The 13,757-nt window shown below is 37.7% G+C and overlaps 1 long non-coding RNA gene across 4 annotated transcripts in view; it reads right to left on the bottom strand.

Annotated features, from left to right (window-relative positions):
- Positions 1-13,757, bottom strand: part of LOC130457452 (uncharacterized) — a 102,569-nt gene that overhangs the window by 39,960 nt on the left and 48,852 nt on the right. Inside the window, exons 1-2 of one of the 4 annotated variants that reach the window (XR_008916677.1) lie at positions 7,398-10,376; positions 7,061-7,129 (exon numbers count right to left, since the gene is read on the bottom strand). The exons of 1 other annotated variant lie outside the window; for it this stretch is intronic. This is a non-coding gene — a long non-coding RNA (uncharacterized LOC130457452). Of the gene's footprint in view, positions 1-5,002; positions 6,422-7,060; positions 7,130-7,397; positions 10,377-13,757 lie in introns of those variants that run through there. 2 more of the 4 variants (XR_008916674.1, XR_008916675.1) reach the window with 2 other exon arrangements.

Genomic DNA, 13,757 nt, shown 5'->3' on the forward strand with positions numbered 1-13,757 from the left:
AGTATTCAAACAATGGTGGAAGGGGTAGATAAGTAGATATCAATTACATAAATCTCACTCACTTGCACATAATCAATTGGATCTGAAAATAGATTAAACTCAACAACAACAACAAATAGGACAATATAGGTAGAAGGTAGTTTCAGAGAGAAAATAAAGCAAAACACAAGCAAAATAAACTAACTTCAGAGGATGGGCATAAAGTAAGTATTAAAAGGAAAGAAAGTGTAGGAACCAGTGATCTAGATCTGAGTGAGGATAAAAATGGAAAGGGTAGCAAAGGATTAGAAAACTAATTTTAAAAAAGAATTAGGAAAAAATTGGAAAAAATAAGATAAAAGAGTGGCAAGGGCTAGGCAATCAGGGGTAAGTGACTTGCTTAGGGTCACACAGTCAGGAAATGTCTGAGGCCAAATATGAGCCTAGATCATTCTGACTCCAGGCGTAGCACTCTACTCAGTGTGCTACCTAGCTGCCCCTTGATAACTGTAAATCAGTGGTAATTGTTTTCCTCTGAAATACTACATCTTGTCTTTTATGCTTTTAAAACATTACTCTGAGAAGGGGTATGTAGGTTTTATGTACCAGAAGGGTCCATGAAACAAAAAAGGCTAAGAATCCCTGTTCTAAAATGATTTAGTAAGTACAAGGCATTTTGCTAAGCATTGTAGTTACAAATACAAAAGGCAGTACTTGCCCTCCAGGTGCTTACATTCTAATGGGGGAAACAACGATTATGGGAGAGTGAGAGGGTGACCAGAAAAGAAAATTATGGTTTGAAAAGACACAAAAATAATAACAAGAACAATGTGGCTTTTCATCAATGTGCTCTTAGAAATAAAACCACCATCTTGTTACTTTTTTAAACTCTATTTTATCTGACAACTTCCTGACAGTATTGACAAAATACTGTAGAACCTTTCTCTTTTAAGATATTTCCATTCAAATTGCTCAAAGGCGATCCAGTTGTTATAATTGATGTTACATAGTGGTTTTTATCTTGGTCCTTTGCATACTCAGGTTTTTCTCTGTTCTAGTCTCACAGTGGTTTGCCCTAGATAAGCTCTTCGATGCATGCCTGTCAGCACTAAGCCAGAGCTAATTATTCACCTTTGGGGGCTATCAAAAGTGATTTATTTTCAGGATAAGCTAATAATGTCTAAAACAACAACACTAGGCTCTGTCACCTGACAAAATCCTCTGGAGGGAAAAAAGAAGTGAACTGATTCAATTTACCTTGAGCACTTAATGTGACTGTCAGATAAATTGCACAGCCAACAATTCAGAAATCTAATTTGGTAATCATAAGAAACTCCCTCTCCCTCTTGCTGCCTCCTTCACACTCTTTAATAAGTTCACCAAAGGGCAATTAAAATATTGGCATTAAGCTCTTATTTCCAGAATATTTATTATTGTTTCTCCCTCAATCCATTCCCCAAAATCCCCACTTACCTAGAAAACATTTTATTCATAATAAGGCACATATCATTAAAAAGCTTATAATAAAAAGCTTCAATAGTTTAAAACTCACAAAGACTATTTGGAACACCTTGTTTTGTGCATATACTATCTTCTTGAGTTAATGTTCTACAGAGAAGCAATTTGGGGTACTCAAACAAAACAAGCCAGGTTTATCACATTACAGGAATTAAATGTCACTCTTTGCTCCAATTAGGGATAAACAATTAGGAGAAAGTGATGTAGGTCCCCACCTCCTCCTCAGGGAACTAGTGTATATTGTCAAATAAAATTCATTATAGACTTGTGGCTGAATTTCAACCATTCTATTTTGGCCTGGTTACAGGCTGTTGAATGAACTAGATTTAAATATGGGTACCTTGTATTTATTTTGTATTAGGACAGCTTAGTGGTACATTGGCTAGAGCAATGGGCTTGGAGTCAGGAAGACCTGAGTTTCAATCTTTCTCCAAATACTTACCAATTGTATCACTCTAAACAACTCACTAGCCTCTTAGCTTCAGTATGTTCATCTCTAAAATGGAAGTAATAGCTTTCCTCACAAGATTATTGTGAGAATTAAAGGAGATAACACATGAAAAGCATATTGCAAAAAAAAAAAAAGCATTATTGAAATATTGTTGTTCAGTCATGTTCAGCTCTCAGTGATCCTGTGAACCATATACCAATGCCTTTCATGAGTTTTTCTTGATAAAGATACTAGAATGGTTTACCATTTTCTTCTCCATTGGATTAAGGCAAACAGGGGTTAAGTGACTTGCCCAGAGTCAAACACCAAGAAAGTATTTAAAGATGGATTTGAATTCAGGTCTTCCTATTCCAAACCTAGTACTCTATCCACTGAGCCACCTAGCTACCTCCATGTAAATACTAGCTATCATTTATTCTACATATACTGACATGAAGACATGATATGAGATATGTAACTTGGCACAGTGGACAGAATGCTGCTCAGGAGCTAAGAAAAACTGAGTTCAAACCCTATCTGTGATACATGTTGTGTGAGATCCTGGACAATTCAACAAACTTCTCAGTACTCTCGGCCATCATTGATCCAGATAGGAAAGACAGGAGAAGGACCATACTACCCAGAAAGGGTATCCTGAGAAATTTGCCTTTGACTTTAAATTGTGCATTAATTCCAGTTAGGAGGCAGCTAGTTGGCTCACTGTAGACAACACTAAGCCTGAGTTCAGATCTGTCCTGAGACACTAGCTCTATGACTCTGGGCAAATCAATTAATTTCTGTTTCCTTTAATCCCTTGGAGAAGGAAATGGTGAACCACTCAAGTAGCCTTGTCAAGAAAACCTCATAGACAGTAGGATCCAAAAAGTCACAAAGGGTCAAACACAACTGAACAACTTAACTACAGCCAGATGATAACTTCATTCTACTACTAGGTATGTGGTACGCAACCTTTTGTGTCATGGATCCCTTGAACTGTCTAGTGAAGTTTATGGGCTCCTTCTCTGAATGATGCTTTTAAATGAATAAAATAAAATATACAGGATTATGAAAGAATAAATTATTTTAAAATAAAGATATTAATTTTTCAGTCGAAGTTTATAGATCCCCTGAAATCTATTCACACACACATGCCCCTAGATGGTCCATGTTCCCCAAGTTATGAATCCCTGCACTATATGTACAAGTACATTGTTATGGTAAAGGGTTATAGCACAATTCCTTACCAAATCAATTAACAAATATTTATTAAGTTCCTTTGCTGTTTATCCAAAAAAGACATTTTCCAATAACTGAGTTTATAAGCCAGCACAGATTCTGTCAGGAAGCTGTATCTTTGAATGGGAAAAGTAGCTAAGTGCAGATTCATGTCATTTCCAAACATAAGCATACCTAGAAGTATCTGGGATCCAAAACTTAAATGTCTAAAAAATATAAATATGCATATATTTATGTTCAGATATGAACATGCCCCTTTTTGTTCTCAATTTAACCTTAAACATTATTATGATTTTTGACAAACCATGAAAAACTTGATTCCCAAAGGATAAACCATGAAGATGACAAACAAATCCCTTGGAAATTTTATGTTCAGACAGATTTAAAAAAAAGCTGAGCTATTAGATATCTTATTCCTTATAAATCAGCAAGATACCAAAATTTGACACAAGGGTACATAAAACTCATCCTGCTACATTACAATGGCAAGAGAGTGACCTCTCAATTTTCTTCTCTTCCAAATAACCTACTTGTCAACATCCTGCCAATCTTGCACTCCTAAATACTTATGTTTTAACACATGATTCTCTTGTATAAGATTTATACAGTAAATAGGATTTAGGATTTCTAAGAAAGTAGATCTGTCAAAGATAGTCTTTCCCAGTAGATTTTTATTTCTGATCAGCAAACCCAAATTAAAATGAGAGGGAACACTTAAATGGTCCTCCAAAAATTGCTGAACTAAAATGCAGCAATTGTTTTATATCTTAAGAAAATGGAACTGGAAATGTGTCTTTTTACAGGTCAGTATGGTCTTGACATGGGACTATAGCACTTTCGCACGAACATTGTCTGACTTTTTAAAGAAAGTCACAGACATCTTACAGCTCTTCTCATGTTTAGCACTACCTACCTGCTCAGCAGTAATGAGCAGGTTCTTAATTTGGTATACTTTGCAGAACAAAGGATAGCCCAAAGCCAAGCTAGAGAAAAGCCAAAGAAACCTGTGAGATAGCAATCATCAAGCCTATTAAATAGATCCCCAAACTCATCGTTCGCGCACTCAAGATTCGCAATCCTTCCTGATGTTTTGGCTGAGTAAGAGGTAAGTTGGTAAGGCAGGAGGAGGGGGTAAACGACACTGGAAGGAAAATATTGGTTTTACATCGCTAGGTATCTGTTACATGTGAATTTCCTCTTGGCGCCAGCAGGTATTTTGAGCAGGCAACTAGTAGGATCCCTCGAGGGAAAGGGTGGGTGGGGGTTGGAGAGGAGTTGTGAGATTGGGGATCAAAGCTTTAAGGACGCCCTTCCGAGGAAATGATGAAGACTAGCGTTGATTAGCAAAGGGTTTTTTGCCTAGAGAGCGCCAGTGTCCTTAAAGACCTTGCGTGTCTTTAAGGCGCTAGAAGCTGAGGTGAAATCAAATGAATTCTTCAAGTCGCTATTAAGCGCCAACGTAATGCCAAGTCAGACTTGTGTACGGAGTTCACTATACGGATAAAATTGTTGCAGTCCCTTGTAAGGGAGCAAACCAAGGACCAGAGTAGGGGATTTCTGTGCTAGCTCTGGGGGGTCAAATCTGGTCTCTAAGAAAGGGGGTGGGACATTGCCCTGGAGGTAGTGGTAATGAAAAGAAAAAGAGGAGTGGACTCTCCCCGTCAGCTCTACACTCTCTTTCGCTTTGTGGCCCCGCAGCTCGTCCTGCCTAGCAGAGGAAAGGAAGCAGCGGAGCGAACATATCCCATGCCTGCTTTCTCATTAGTGTCGCCTCCCTTCCCTTTGGATTCGAAACTTGTCCTAGTCCAACCCCGCTGCTGCGGACTGCAGGGAGCTCACCTTGCTCCCCAGGAGAGTGTGGGGCCCGCGGTGCTGGCTGTCTTCCCGGGAGGTCTCAGTGGGCGAGCCCTGAAAGCCGAGCTACCCGTTGAAGCTCTCCAGAGAAGTGACTGATTTATTTGGGTTAGGCACTCCAAAAGGCTAAAAACTGCTATTTATCCAATGCGGGCCCTGACAAATTGGCTAGGCGGGCTGGAGGGTGCACCAAGAGGACAGCCTTTTTTCAGCCCGGAGTCGGGCCAGGTCTGACTCCATTAGACTAGAGCGGCATAGAGCGGGCACGACTGTACACAGACACTCATCCTAGAAGAAACTAGTGTCGTGGAAGCCTGTTTAAACCTGGGAGTCAGTCCCGGAACAGAATTAACCCACCACCAAAAGTCTCTCATAGGTACTTCAATTCATTTCAACAAGCCTTTAAGTGCGGGTTATATATCGGTTATTGTGTAAACTGAGGATATAAACACACACACCCTGAAGCCCAATGAAATAGTGACTGCCCTCAAGGAACTTACATTCTACCGGAGTTCCAGCTCAGCTCTGCCAAGTAGTTACCGAACAGCCACAAACTGGGAGCAGAGTGAGGAACCTACAAGGTGAAAATGGGTGGTCCATTCTGCTTTCTCCAAAGCCAGCAAAGGTAAATCTCCTCTCACTTTCTGACATCTCCCTCCAGAGCCAAAAAAGCCCTCAAGTACTCAGAGACCCTCTCAGTTGTCCTACCAATGACCCATCCCAGAGATCAGATGTTCCCCTTGGATGCAAGTTTTTGGTCTGACGTTGCTGTCTACGTCATATATCTCTGAGATTGTTTGTACAGACAGGTGAATTGGACTGAAATTTAATTCCACGCGGTATTGATTGTGTGTTCTTTCGTGTGCAGATACCCTATGCACAGAACTACACTGCAGTTCTTAACAAGAATTAATTTTGCCCAATATATTGTGTTTACTTTCCCCTTTCCTCATTCCACCATTTTTCCATTAGCGAATGAACCAGTCCCTACTCCTTGGTAGTCTTGACCAGATGCTAAGTAAAGATTATACTGGCATTTTTATCAAAGGTGGAATGAATAATGATCATAAAAACACTTGACCTATTTTGCAAAGTATATTAAATACAATGGAAATACTAAGATGTCCTTTAAATATCAAGAAAAGAATATCATGGACATCAAGAGACTTGATAAATGTTCCTGAGTAAATTATAACCTCATTTCTCTCTGCTGCTGCTGCTAATATTTAGCATTTTTTGTTTCACTGACAAGCTGATCACCCAGAGACCTACTTTCATTAGCTATTCCTAAAGCTTTGCAGTCAGAGTCCTAAGTACTAGTTATTCTAGCAAGAGAATACTCATCTTTTGTCAAGCAATCTCAAAGCATTTGGTTTTTATTACCTGAAATAACCTATTTAGGGAGGGGAAGGAAGGAAGGAAGGAAGGAAGGAAGGAAGGAAGGAAGGAAGGAAGGAAGGAAGGAAGGAAGGAAGGAAGGAAGGAAGGAAGGAAGGAAGGAAGGAAGGAAGGAAGGAAGGAAGGAAGGAAGGAAGGAAGGAAGGAAGGAAGGAAGGAAGGAAGAGAAAGGAAAAAGGAATCAAGAACATTGTTTGACAAAAACTGATTCTAAGTTTATTTGGTTAAATTTTATATACTAGCCACCCAAAGACTATGGAAGTAATTAGAATGCCTGTTTTTATTATTCATTAAAAGCGGCTAAATGATTTATCTTATTGTATAAGAGGGAGGGGAAAAAAAACAAAGATTTCCAAAAGGTGATGGTTTTACACCATTTGGTCATAGACTATTTGAACCTGAAGATTTCTCATGGCTATCTGTCTTGCTAAAAGTCAGGGCAAGATAAAGTGTAATCTGGCTCTGATTTCTGCAAGAAAGAAAACAGATGAAATGACTGCTCATTTATCACTGTACCTACCCTTCCCCCTACTCCACTTCCATTTAATGGACACAGGAAATCAGTCTTTTACCTTTTGCCTTTAAAAATGAAAACAGTTTAAAAGATAACATTCAATTCTAAAATTTGTTTTTTAAAATATTTACTTTGAAATGAGTGTGTGTACTCTATTCCTGCAGATTTCACCTTCTCTCTTAGATGATATTCTTGAGTTTCTATGAAAAAGCAAATTATCATTAGTAGCTATTCCTCTTCTAATGAGTATTACCAAACTTCATTCTAATGAACTTATAAATTCCTGTTTTCTTTGCATGACTAACCATTAAAAAGTCAGCACCATGAGGACAAGGAGTCTATCTTATTTAAATTGTGTATCTCCTCCCTACTTTGAATCCCAGCACCCACCATATACTCTATATACTGTAAAAGGAAGTGGGAGTGGGGAATGAATAAATAAATATTTGTTGAATTAAATTAAATTACCTAGACTAGTCCTTGCCAGATAATTCTAATGAAGATTCTCTGCTTAGTAGAACCTGCCAGAGCTTGCAATTCAATGACCTGACCTACAGGAAACCTTTTGTGACATCATGATGCATCAAAGTAGGACTTTAGTGGAAGATAAAGAAATAAATTGTAAAAAAAATGAACTTGGTTAATAAAACCCCATAACTAATAATACTAATAATAATTATCCCAATTCCAGAGTGATCTTATTTCTGCATCTGAGCTTGAAGGAGCCAAAATAGAGTTAGCCCAAAAAACTAGGAAATTGGAAGGAAATTTCTGAAAAGTAGATTTCAGTTCTGCCTGAAGAGTAGGAATGAACCAACTTGGGAAATATAGTTTCTTCTCACTAGACATTTTTAAGCAGAAGTTGCATGATTATTTCGCAGTGAAGTTATATAAGAAAATCTTTTCAGGTTTGGACTTGAGGAGATGACTTAGAGCGCCTCCTGCTCATACATTGCATACAACTGACTTTTCAATGTATCCAGCACTCTGAGTTAAAATTTCTATAATAGTAAAATTCAAGGTTCTATCCAAATTCCTTGGTGGCCCAGAAAAACTTTTTCCCATTATTTCTCAAAAGAAGCAAGCCAGTAACTTCAACATTTTTAGTAGAAATTCTTGTAGTTAAACAAATGATACCTGACAGAGTATAGTGAGCAGAAGAAGCTAAATCTACTAGAATGGAAGACCCCTGAGAATACAAACTGTTTTTTATTTCATCTTTGGATCCTGGGTGCTTAGATCAATGACTTAAACATTGTGTGGAGGAGGAGATTTGTTATTTGAAGGTAATGGGTGAGAAACAAGGTTCAAAGTGTGATTGAGAGGAAGTTGAGATCACTTCAAGCTTTGGGTAGAGAGGAATCAAGTCATAGAAATTTCACTTAAACCTCAAAATGGAGGATAAAACTTAGATATTAGAAAATGAACATGGGGGCAGATAGTTAGCTTAGTGGATTGAGAGCCAGATCTAGAGATGGGAGATCTGGTTCAAATCTGGCTTCAGATATTTTCCAGTTGTAGGACCCTGGGCAAGTCATTTAACCCCCATTGCCTAGTCCTTACCCTCATCACTCCTCGGCTGTGGAACCAACACACAGTATTGATTCTAAGATGGAAGGTAAAGTTCTTGGGAGGGAAAGAAAATGAAAATGAATATGGAAGGTAAGAAAGTTAACATCCCAGATAGAAAAAAGATACAAGCAAAAGTATAAAAATATGTTCAGAGAATGGTTACTTCATTAAGTGCTATCTAAAGTTGGGAAGAGAATACAAAGGTCTTTGAATACTAAAGAGTTTATATTTTATTTGAAGGGTAATAAAAGAAATTTAGTGAGGGGAGGGTGTTTTCATCATTGTTGTTCATTTGTTGTATGAGCAGAGGAATAGTATTTTAGCCTTGGGAAAAGTTAGCTAGAAGCAGTAGAGAACTCAGTCTCAGGAAAGGAGAGAGGAAAGAAAAGAGCAAAGTAGGTAGGCCAAGAAAGAGATAAATGAATTAGAGGTACAGATGGAAATATAAAAGGAAAATCAGATGGATAGAAGAGACTTTGTAGAATAAAAATTGACAGAAGTTGATAGTTAATAGAATGTTGGGAGGTGAAGTGGGATAGTGGGGAGGGGTAGAGGAGGGAAGATAAGTGACATTTTGAGCATGAGTGACTGGATAAATAGTCACTCTATGAACACAAGTGTCATTTGTGGATGGTGCTTACGATAAAGTCATGTAGAAGAGTTGGTTTGAAGAGTAGAGATAACTTTATTTTAGAGCTGCTAAATTAGAGATTCCAGTGGGACACCCAGATTTAGTGTTCAGTAGATCCTTGAAAATTCAAGACCAGGATCTGACTGAGAGTTTGCATTTAGAGTTCTAGAATTGAAATCATCATACAAAATTGTTAGTTGAAAACATGAGAGTAAATGATATTGTTAAAGAAGAAAGCATAGAGGAAGAAAAAAGGAAATATGATACAGCCTTAAAGAACAAATGCCTGCATTTGAGTGAGATAGGAAGGAAAAAAATGGTACCACTAAAGAAAGAGGGGAGATGTTGTGTAAGTAAAGCAGAAGAAGCAGCATAATATAGTATCATATAGTCTAGGAAGGAGAAAACTCAAGGAAGGCATTATCAAGAATTCCAAGAGCATCTGAAAAACTGAATAGAATTCAAACAAACAAACAAAAAAAAAGGATTGGATTTGTTGATTGGAGAACTTTAAGAAAACAACTTCAGTGGAGCTATAAAGATAGAATCCAGAACCAGATGCTAGTTGAGGAATACATGGATGGTGAAGATGTCTCCAAAAGAAAGAAGTAAAAATTACTAGTCAGATATTTTATTGGTGCCTGCTGAAGAAGTTGTTCAAATGAATATTCCAATAATGTAAGAACATAAAGTGAGGAGTTTCCTGTTTGTTTATTTGAGACCAGTGCCACTATTTGAAGAGCTGACTGTTGTTTGTGACTAGCTCGGTAACAAAGTGAAATCCATGGATAATGAAAAAAATCTGACTGTGGCCATTAATTTTACTAGAAAATTTTCTAGCCAATGAAGATGTTTTTCATTCTTTGGCTTTTCTCATCTCAATCCCTCTACTATACATGTTTTAATGAATAATAGAAAATCCTCTAAATTAAAGGGCAAGCTGGATTAACAGTCCCTGAATAAGTAAGGTTATGACCCCAAGAAAGTTTCATCAGTTCAGGAGAAAACCAATGGTGGAATGAAGGAGATACTGGGGGGACAAGGATGAGGAGGGAAGGAAGGAAGGAAGGAAGGAAGGAAGGAAGGAAGGAAGGAAGGAAGGAAGGAAGGAAGGAAGGAAGGAAGGAAGGAAGGAAGGAAGGAGGGAAGGAGGGAAGGAAGGAAGGAAGGAAGGAAGGAAGGAAGGAAGGAAGGAAGGAAGGAAGGAAGGAAGGAAGGAAGGAAGGAAGGAAGGAAGGAAGGAAGGAAGAGAGGAAGGGAGGGAGGGAGGGAGGGAAGGAGGGAGGGAGGGAAGGAGGGAGGGAGGGAGGGAGGAGGAGGAGGAGGAGGAAGGAAGGAAGGAAGGAAGGAAGGAAGGAAGGAAGGAAGGAAGGAAGGAAGGAGAGGTGAGGAGAATGAGGTGAGAGGATAAAAGAAAGGAAAAAGAGAGGGAGGGAGGGAGGAAAGCAGGATGGGATGGAGGGAGGGAGGAAAGGAGGAAGGAAGGAAGGAAGGAAGGAAGGAAGGAAGGGAAGGAGGGAGGGAGGAAAGCAGGATGGGATGGAGGGAGGGAGGAAAGGAGGAAGGAAGGAAGGAAGGAAGGAAGGAAGGAAGGAAGGAAGGAAGGAAGGGAGGAAGGAAGGGAGGAAGGAAGGAAGGGAGGGAGGGAGGGAGGAAGGGAGGGAGGGAGGAAGGGAGGGAGGAAGGAAGGAAGGGAGGAAGGAAGGAAGGAAGGAAGGAAGGAAGGAAGGAAGGAAGGAAGGAAGGAAGGAAGGAAGGAAGGAAGGAAGGAAGGAAGGAAGGAAGGAAGGAAGGAAGGAAGGAAGGAAGGAAGGAAGGAGAGGTGAGGAGAACCTACTATTTGTCTGACACAGTGCTAAGCACTTCAAAAATATTATCTCATTTGATCCTTACAACAACCCTGGGAAATAGGTATTATCCCTATAATAACTATTGGGATAGTTATTATCCCTATTTTCATTTTAGAGTGAAGAAATTGAAGCAAACCAAAGTTAAGCGACTTACCCAGGGTCACACATCTAGTGAATCCCTGATAAAGATTTTGAACACAAGTCCTCTGGTTTCCAGGCCAAGTGCTATATCAAAACACCACCTAACTAAAATAAAGATATTGTTATTTCATTGATATAAGGAATTCTCATGTAAGGATACTCCCTCTTCAAATGTAGTTTGACATCTTCTCTGTACCATAAAAGGATCCTGATATCTGTCTAAATCCTGAGATATGTCTAAAGATATCTGTCTAAAGTCACACAACCAATAGGTGTCGGTCAGAATTTGAACTCAGGTATTCCTGGCTTTGAAACCTCTCTATATGATACACATACTGACAATTTATATCATAATTCATATATAAATAATATGACCTTAACTAAGATATTACTTTTATTATTTATAAATATTCCTTATAATTCTGCATTGAATTGTTCTTTAAAAACTTAAGATGGAAAATTAGCATAACCAGTTAAACTTGCATAATAAAATTCACATTTAAATTGAATCATTTCATCATTTCAGTAATTTCCCCTAAATATCCTTCAAGATTTTTTGTCCACTCTTCCCTCTTCACTTTTCTTCTTATATAATCTAGGTTCTTAACCTTTTTTTGTGTCATGGACTTCTTGGCAGTTTGGTGAATCCTATGAATCCCTCCTCAGAATCATGTTTGTGGCATATATTTATAATTGAAAGAAATACTAAATTTAAATTAGAGGTTAGTGAAGATAAAGATGTATTTATTTTCCAATTCAAGATCATAGTTGCCCTGAAATATATCCACAGACCCCTTTGGGGCTGGGGAAACCAAGTTGTGAATCTCTTGTCTGCTTAACCTTTTCTTTAACTTTTGAATCGATTTATATAATAAGAATAACCACAAGGAGCTTTTAAAATTTGCTTTACAACAACAACAAAAAAAGAAAAAAGATGGCTGTGTTTTTTTTTTTCAATACACAAACATACACACACAATTTTGAATGGTTTGGCACATAATGCCCAAACAATTGAAAAATGGAAAATTCCTTCTCACTGAGTTTCAAACACCAAAGCAAATAATCAGTTAGTGGGGCAGAGGAGGGCTGTTCACTGAGCAAAGGAAACTGAGAGGAAGTTTTGGTGTGATGAATATAGCTTAACTACTAAATTCTAAAGCATCTGTTTCTAACAAAAGTTAAAAAATAATGTTGGTGGGAATTTTGCCGAGCAAAATCCTGGTTAATAACAGTAGAACCTAAGAGAAAGGAGATGAGTTTGGCTGCTCAGTTAAAAAAAAAGCAGCCTGAGGTAGGGGCTGCTAATAAGAGAGATAACCAACAATCCAAACAAGAGCAGAGAAATCCTATAAACAACAGCAGATTTCCCAAAGGAATCCTATGTCATCATGAGGAAAGATTACAGGAAACTTCTAGTAACACTTTATTTTCTTTCCTGGAGTTCTGGGACCAGTGTCAGTAATGCAGTAGAGCAAGTCAGTTGCTATTTATACGATAGGGTTACTAAAGGTTCTTATTTTAACTTACCCATATCCACTGTCATTTTAGTTTTTATCTTCTTTGAGAAACAAACTTTATAACTTTAAACAATAAAGTCCAGGAAAGTTTGGGGGATTGTAGTGGTCAATGAAAATAAATCAATTCATGTCAAATGTTCTAAAGTGTATGAAGATAAATTTTATAACACTAAATTTAACTGAAAGTTTATATAATTACCTGGATAATTCAGTCAAAGATTCCTGCTTTGTTCTAAAGTATTGGGAGAATGTCATTCAATGGATTTTTGGGGGAGGGAGGGTTTTTTTTAATTTGGTTTTGGTTTTGGTTTCAGTTTTTTGGCACTGTGAAGCATAGTTAGTTACTGAGAAAAAATTACTTATTAAGTAAAGACCCAATAGGAATAGTAATTACTCATATTTATAGGTCCCTCTAAAGTTTATAAAGAGCTTGCCTGCCTGAGATGGAGGAAAAGAAAAGACATAGGGATAAGGCAGTCAAAAAAAAAAAGAGGGTCAATGAAATATTTTTTTTTCTTTAATGTACAGAAGAGAACAGAAGGAAGGCAAGAATCTTGAACAAGTTGGATAGCTTTGAAAGTGGAATGCTCAATTCATTACATATTTTTTTTAAAAAGCACATTGTATTTAATATAGATCCAGTTTCAAGTAAAATCTTCTGCTCTGCAGTATAATAATTAGCACTTATGCAATATGTTAAGATTTGCAAAATGTTTTGTGTTATCTCATCCGATCCTGTCTAATTTGATCCTGTACTCTAAAGAATTTACATACATCTTTTCTCCCTGGTTAGAATGTGATCTCCTTGAGATCAGGAACTACTTCTCTATTTACATCTCCATCTTAGTAAATGTTTAAATGATTTATTCATTTCATTCATTGTGAGAGAGAATGCATTCTTTCAAGAACCCAGTAGGGTACACACTATTATTATCTTCATTTTACAGATAAGGAAATTGAGATTAAGAGAGACTAAGATTGAGGCTTGCCCAGGATTACAGCTATTAAGAGTTTAAGAGAGGATTCAAATTTAGATCTTCTTAACCCCAAATCTATCATTCTATTCACTATATCACCTAGCTGATAATATGTATATATATATATATATGTATATTAC

The sequence above is a fragment of the Monodelphis domestica genome, chromosome 2 (genome assembly GCF_027887165.1).
Source record: "Monodelphis domestica isolate mMonDom1 chromosome 2, mMonDom1.pri, whole genome shotgun sequence".
NCBI lineage: Eukaryota > Metazoa > Chordata > Mammalia > Didelphimorphia > Didelphidae > Monodelphis > Monodelphis domestica.